This window comes from Leptodactylus fuscus, chromosome 10 (genome assembly GCF_031893055.1).
Source record: "Leptodactylus fuscus isolate aLepFus1 chromosome 10, aLepFus1.hap2, whole genome shotgun sequence".
NCBI lineage: Eukaryota > Metazoa > Chordata > Amphibia > Anura > Leptodactylidae > Leptodactylus > Leptodactylus fuscus.
In genome coordinates, this window is record NC_134274.1 from 1,432,568 (window position 1) to 1,440,675 (window position 8,108).

The 8,108-nt window shown below is 44.6% G+C and overlaps 1 long non-coding RNA gene across 1 annotated transcript; it reads left to right on the forward strand.

The window, feature by feature from the left end:
• The first annotated feature begins 4,895 nt into the window (after window positions 1–4,895).
• On the forward strand, window positions 4,896–6,099 carry LOC142182758 (uncharacterized). Its single transcript, XR_012711749.1, has 2 exons — window positions 4,896–4,979; window positions 5,734–6,099. It is a non-coding gene; the product is annotated as an uncharacterized LOC142182758 (long non-coding RNA).
• The last annotated feature ends 2,009 nt before the right edge of the window (window positions 6,100–8,108 follow it).

Sequence of the window (8,108 nt, forward strand, 5' to 3'; positions counted from 1 at the left end):
CCTGAGGGCTGAGCTATCTCCTGAGGGCCCCTTTATATTACCTGAGGGTGAGCTATCACCTGAGGGCCCCTTTATATTACCTGAGGGCTTAGCTATCACCTGAGGGCTCCTTTATATTACCTGAGGGCTGAGCTATCTCCTGAGGGCCCCTTTATATTACCTGAGGGCTGAGCTATCTCCTGAGGGCCCCTTTATATCACCTGAGGGCTGAGCTATCTCCTGAGGGCCCCTTTATATCACCTGAGGGCTGAGCTATCACCTGAGGGCCCCTTTATATCACCTGAGGGCTGAGCTATCACCTGAGGGCCCCTTTATATCACCTGAGGGTGAGCTATCACCTGAGGGCCCCTTTATATTACCTGAGGGCTGAGCTATCTCCTGAGGGCCCCTTTATATTACCTGAGGGTGAGCTATCACCTGAGGGCCCCTTTATATTACCTGAGGGCTGAGCTATCACCTGAGGGCCCCTTTATATTACCTGAGGGTGAGCTATCTCCTGAGGGCCCCTTTATATTACCTGAGGGCTGAGCTATCACCTGAGGGCCCCTTTATATTACCTGAGGGCTTAGCTATCACCTGAGGGCCCCTTTATATTACCTGAGGGCTGAGCTATCTCCTGAGGGCCCCTTTATATCACCTGAGGGCTGAGCTATCTCCTGAGGGCCCCTTTATATTACCTGAGGGCTGAGCTATCTCCTGAGGGCCCCTTTATATTACCTGAGGGCTGAGCTGTCTCCTGAGGGCCCCTTTATATTACCTGAGGGCTGAGCTATCTCCTGAGGGCCCCTTTATATTACCTGAGGCCTGAGCTATCTCCTGAGGGCCCCTTTATATTACCTGAGGGCTGAGCTATCTCCTGAGGGCCCCTTTATATTACCTGAGGCCTGAGCTATCTCCTGAGGGCCCCTTTATAGCAGGTGAATATCTTGCCTCTTCTGGTGTTGTGGACGTGCGTCTTGATGAGGCTGTGCAGGGTGTAGATATGGTCTGTGGTGCGGTGGTTTGGCATGAACCCTGCTTGGCTCTTGCTGAGGACCCCGTGTTGTGTGAGGAAGGTGAGGATTCTGTTATTGATGATGCTGTTGAACAGTTTCCCTAGCGTGCTGCTGACGCAGATCCCTCTGTAGTTGTTGGGGTCATATTGGTCTCCATTCTTGTAGATGGGGGTTATCAGGCCTATACTGTATATATACTATATACAGTACAGTGATATACTGGGGGCCGGGGACAGTTGTGTGTGTGTGTGTGTGTGTATATATATATATATATATATATATATATATATATATATATATACAGTGATATACTGGGGGCCGGGGACAGTTGTGTGTGTGTGTATATATATATATACAGTGATATACTGGGGGCCGGGGACAGTTGTGTGTATATGTATATATATATACACACTGTGATATACTGGGGGCCTGGGACAGTTGTGGCTTATTATTCTATTGCTTTTCCACTATGATTGCTCCACTAGGGGGCGCCATTACATTGGAGTCTATGTGATTAGTAGGTCATAGCCTGTAATTAGCCACATCTTATACTGATGATGGTGAAATATTCATGTTATTGAATCTTCTCCTGGAGAGACTCTGGAAATGTCACCAGCAGGGGGCCCCGCGTTTCTCTGTGGCCTCGAGTCTTCATGTAAAGAGAAAGATGTGAACGTGTAAGGGTCTCTTCAGAATGGGGAGGGCTTAGGCCCTCAAGGTGAACTATCCCTTTAAATTCCTACCATATTGACCCATAGGCCAACTACCACATAAGAACAAAAATCGGTATAAAAAGTATAAATTTATTGAAAAACATAAATAACAATAAATATGGATTCAGAGGCAATTTGTGCAACCAACAATGGATGCAATGAAATACATACTAGTAGGTTTCCATAAAGAAATGCACTTTATAATTAGTCAATGCAATATTGAATGACAAAAACAAGAGTACTCCATAGAGTGGGTATCATTCACTGTGTTCAAATAGGTATATGAAAGGATCATGGATCACTAGCAATTGCTGAAAGCTAACACATTAACCCACAATATTGCAGACATGAGAAAAGGCATATGAACTACATTTACATTACCTGTATGTATAACATGCATCAGTACGCGCCCCGACGCGCGTTTCACCACATAAGTGGCTTCGTCAGGGGGAAAGCCTTTCCATACATACAGGTAATGTAAATGTAGTTCATATGCCTTTTCTCATGTCTGCAATATTGTGGGTTAATGTGTTAGCTTTCAGCAATTGCTAGTGATCCATGATCCTTTCATATACCTATTTGAACACAGTGAATGATACCCACTCTATGGAGTACTCTTGTTTTTGTCATTCAATATTGCATTGACTAATTATAAAGTGCATTTCTTTATGGAAACCTACTAGTATGTATTTCATTGCATCCATTGTTGGTTGCACAAATTGCCTCTGAATCCATATTTATTGTTATTTATGTTTTTCAATAAAGTTATACTTTTTATACCGATTTTTGTTCTTATGTGGTAGTTGGCCTATGGGTCAATATGGTTGGTTTCTGTCAAACACTACCTAGATTTGCCCTATATTTTTTGTTTGATACCCTTTAAATTCCTGTAATGTGTCCTTATGACAGGACTGAGTGTCCGATGCTCCGGAATTTCTGCATTCTGGTGAGTCCATTAGATCAGGTGACTCCATATTTGGGCTGTGGGTTTACTCTCTCCTCTCTCTTGCAGCCGGTGTCCACGGATTTTGTCCAGTATGATAGTTTTGGAGACATCAGCGGTGGAGTGCGAGGTGAGAGGCGCCCCCTATGTACCACACACTGACACCTTGCATATTGTACTCTGGAAAGTATGTGCCCCCTCCTCTAAGGGAGCGTTCACACTACCGTCGGTGTCTGACAGGTAGTGTCCGCTTCTAGTGTCCGCTCAAAATCTGTCACGGACATTAGGAGCGGACACTAGCTGCATGCAGGGTTCTTCTGTCCGCGTGAGAAGTCGGACATCTTCACTTGCGCACAGGGAAGGACGGGCACGGAGTGCAAAACAATGCACCCGATGCCCATTGAAATAAATGACAGGTGTCACGGACACAGCTAGTGTCCGCTCCTAATGTCCTTGACAGATTTGGAGCGGACACTACCTGTCGGACACCGACGGTAGTGTGAACGCCCCCTAACCTGTCCTTTGTCTTCTCTATTTCCTTGCAGGTAAGTTTTCCTTGGGCTCTGTCGCAAGTCTTTCTTTGTCCCTGGTACGGCCACTGTGCCACGCTGCACCATGTGGTTGGAGGTGGTATTGCCAGGTGTAGACTGTGTGTTGCGTTGTTCTCATTGTGTGCAGTCTATATAGTGCACTGTGTATTATATGTATATAGTGTATATACTGGTGTATAATGTGTATGTGCAGTGCTGTATGGTGTGTGTGATATCTTGTGTGCAGTTGTGTTGCATTACTGACATCCTCTGTGCTGCAGATCACTGCATTTGATAGTGATGTGGGATCAGTCCTATTGTTAGTGGAGTCATATGGAGATGGCGGGGATCAGAGCACAGTGCGAAACAATGCAGTGCAGGAATCCAGTGCTGCTTGTTCTGTGTTATATAGCACTGCAGTGCAGGAATCCAGTGCTGCAAGCAACTTATGTAGCACTGTGGTCCAGGAATCCAGTGCCGCTTGCTCTGTGTTATATAGCACTGTGGTGCGGGAATCCAGTGTCGCCTGCTCTGGGATATTGCACTGCATTGTAATGTCATTAACCCCTGCAGTAAGCTGTCGCCCTCTGTTGCTCACCCACTTTTCCTTGTGTGTGACTGTTCGGGGTGTCTGTGCAGAGTCCTCAGACTTGACTGTTTGCACTGCTTGCAGAGTCTCCGACTGTCGGTAAAACAAAGATGAGGACAGGCAATGACTTCATGCAGTTCTCCATGTCTACCACTATGTGGCAGTGTGGGGAGCAATTAGTGAATGTCTGGGCCCCATTGCAGGTAGATTGTGGCCCTTGTGTAGCTGCGCTGTGCACCCTGAGCTATATTCTCTGTGTATAATGCCTCCTACCTGCTGCCTAACATCCTGTCCTTGTGCGCCTCACCCCGTGTGGGCTCGCCCTCGCCCCGTGTGGGTTCCCTTCCTGCTTTCTGTGTAACTAGTGCTTCTCTAAATGTTTCTCCACATAGTCACTACCAGATGGCCATGTTCCCGTCATGAGACTGGATAGGGGCGTGTCAATGCCTAACATGCTGGAGCCTAAGGCAAGTGTGCATGTAACCGGTGATGGCGCCACCACATAGGGGTCTTCGCTAGGGGGCACAACGTTCAATGCAGGAGCCTTCTCTTGGCATGGATTCTTTGGGTATTAACCAATGTGGGGTTTCTGCAGGGGTAGGTAGTAATGAAATCTTCATACTGGGCCCCAGGGGTGAACCTACCTTTTTTGCCGCCCGAGGCGGACGACAGAAAGCCGCCCCCCCTCCCCCGGAGGAGGGGGCGGAGCGAAGGGGGCGTGGCGGAGCGGCGTGAGCAGGCAGGGAGAGAACCTGCTCTCTGCGTGAGGGGAGGCCGCTGGAGCAGCGCTGCGTCCACAGGGCCTCCCCAATCCACTGCTCGGTGATGCTAAGCCAGTCCAGGACAACTTGTCCTGGACTGGCTTAGGTAAGCAAAAATGCCGCCCTCCCCGGGGCCCTGGCATAGCGCCACCTGAAGTGGTCGCTTCAGGTAACCTCATGGGAGGTGCGGCGCTGTACTGGGGGTTAGAAGAATGAACCTACAGATCTATATCTATATACTGCCCCCTGGAGGTTTTGAGTAACATTGCACCCCAGGTGTCAGGTCAGTCTCTAATACCTGGCGCTCCATCTGGGTCTTTCGCTTCATCCTTACGTCTTGCTCGTCCTTCTTCTTGGCTCACCCTAGATTTATCCTTACGAGATGCTGATGGTGACAAACCGAGGCTGCAACAAGATGCTGAGAGACGTGGACAGGGCGAGACTGGAGGTAACAGACTGGGGAGCCTGGTGTGGTCACACCCGTAGGGATCCCTTGTATTCCTGACATGGTCACTAATGGTCCATGCACTGAGCTCGTGTGTAGGTGATCACATGACCTGATTCTAGATCATTATACACGGCCATATTAAATTATTACTATGATGAGATCCCAGAAGTTATCGGGGGAATCTTCCGGGAAAGGAGGAAGTCGAAATCGATCTTCATCATCTGGAAGTGATCACCGCCGGGTCCTGATGAGATCGCCTCCTCCTAGTATCAGCTCCATTGCCCAATATTGCTCAATCACAAGAGCGTGCACCCGGGGCGAGACAGAAATCCAGGGTCATGACCCCAAATCTACTGAGCAGATCCCACTTCCTCCCAAAAATCATGACGCAAAATCTTCTCCTGTCAACACTTTCTAAGTTTTATCTGATTCCAGGAAAGCTTGGGGATGAGCAGAACAGCCTCCAGCGCTGCTACCACAGCTGTTCACCCAGCTTTCCTGGAATTCTGAATGACAAATGTGGATAGTGACACCCCAAACTCTCCTGTCACCCCATCTGTAAGCAGGAAGATCGAGGGGAGACCCCATTTATGCCACAAGGCTTTCTTAGTGTCCTGTGATGTAGTTTATGGGGCAATTGGCCCCCAAATTTTTGGGTGAGGGTGTCCAGATGGTCAGTTTTTTAAATGTACAAAGCTTTATGTATAATATGTAGCAGACGATATTCCCCCCTTTCCCATCTCTCTCTCTCCAGCCCCATTTGGCCCCCGAAGTCTTTCAAGACATTTTTAAGATGACAATACAAGAATTTGACAAGTTGCCTCTCTGGAGACGCAATGACCTGAAAAAGAGGGCCCGACTTTTCTGAGCTTTTGTGTTCACCATTGTTCTAGGAAGCAATCCAATACTGCGCCCCCTTGTGTTGGGGGCGGTGCTAGTGATGGGGATCACGGACGGGGGTCTGGCAGCTCTGCCGCTTTCTCTATTTGGTGTGCCATTGGACTTTCAACAGTGAGCTGAATGCAACTGCCGGACGGGCTTGGCCTCTCTGCCCACTGGATCCCACTATAGGAGGGGTGTGCGAGCCGCGCGTGATACGTATGTTGTGTATTTGTGTAAGTGGATACAATGATGGCGCTTTGACCGGTTCTTGTGCCAGTGCCAGTTACTGATCCGTCAGTATTGAGACCCTCATGTATATCTGTACAACCTCCACTAAGGTAAATATCACAGAACACTCTACCTGGTGTAATCTGTCTGCTCTATATGTATTCTTATATATAGTGATATGGACCATGACGGTATAACCTGGGTATATACTGTATATAATTTTATATGTACAGCCGGCATAACCTGGGTATATACTGTATATAATTATATATGTACAGCCGGTATAACCTGGGTATATACTGTATATAATTGTATATGTACAGCTGGTATAACCTGGGTATATACTGTATATAATTATATATGTACAGCCGGTATAACCTGGGTATATACTGTATATAATTATATATGTACAGCCGGTATAACCTGGGTATATACTGTATATAATTATATATGTACAGCCGGTATAACCTGGGTATATACTGTATATCATTATATATGTACAGCTGGTATAACCTGGGTATATACTGTATATAATCATATATGTACAGCTGGTATAACCTGGGTATATACTGTATATAATCATATATGTACAGCCGGTATAACCTGGGTATATACTGTATATAATTATATATGTACAGCCAGTATAACCTGGGTATATACTGTATATAATTATATATGTACAGCTGGTATAACCTGGGTATATACTGTATATAATTCTATATGTACAGCCGGTATAACCTGGGTATATACTGCATATAATTATATATGTACAGCCGGTATAACCTGGGTATATACTGTATATAATTATATATGTACAGCCGGTATAACCTGGCTATATACTGTATATAATTCTATATGTACAGCCGGCATAACCTGGGTATATACTGTATATAATTATATATGTACAGCCGGTATAACCTGGGTATATACTGTATATAATTATATATGTACAGCCGGTATAACCTGGGTATATACTGTATATAATTCTATATGTACAGCCGGCATAACCTGGGTATATACTGTATATAATTATATATGTACAGCCGGTATAACCTGGGTATATACTGTATATAATTCTATATGTACAGCCGGCATAACCTGGGTATATACTGTATATAATTATATATGTACAGCCGGTATAACCTGGGTATATACTGTATATAATTATATATGTACAGCCGGTATAACCTGGGTATATACTGTATATAATTGTATATGTACAGCTGGTATAACCTGGGTATATACTGTATATAATTATATATGTACAGCCGGTATAACCTGGGTATATACTGTATATAATTGTATATGTACAGCTGGTATAACCTGGGTATATAATTATATATGTACAGCCGGCATAACCTGGGTATATACTGTATATAATTCTATATGTACAGCTGGTATAACCTGGGTATATACTGTATATAATTCTATATGTACAGCCCGTATAACCTGGGTATATACTGTATATACTTCTATATGTACAGCCGGTATAACCTGGGTATATACTGTATATAATTATATATGTACAGCCGGTATAACCTGGGTATATACTGTATATAATTCTATATGTACAGCCGGTATAACCTGGCTATATACTGTATATAATTCTATATGTACAGCCGGTATAACCTGGGTATATGCTGTATATAATTATATATGTACAGCCGGTATAACCTGGGTATATACTGTATATAATTCTATATGTACAGCTGGTATAACCTGGGTATATACTGTATATAATTCTATATGTACAGCCGGTATAACCTGGGTATATGCTGTATATAATTATATATGTACAGCCGGTATAACCTGGGTATATACTGTATATAATTCTATATGTACAGCCGGTATAACCTGGCTATATACTGTATATAATTCTATATGTACAGCTGGTATAACCTGGGTATATACTGTATATAATTCTATATGTACAGCCGGTATAACCTGGGTATATACTGTATATAATTCTATATGTACAGCTGGTATAACCTGGGTATATACTGTATATAATTCTATATG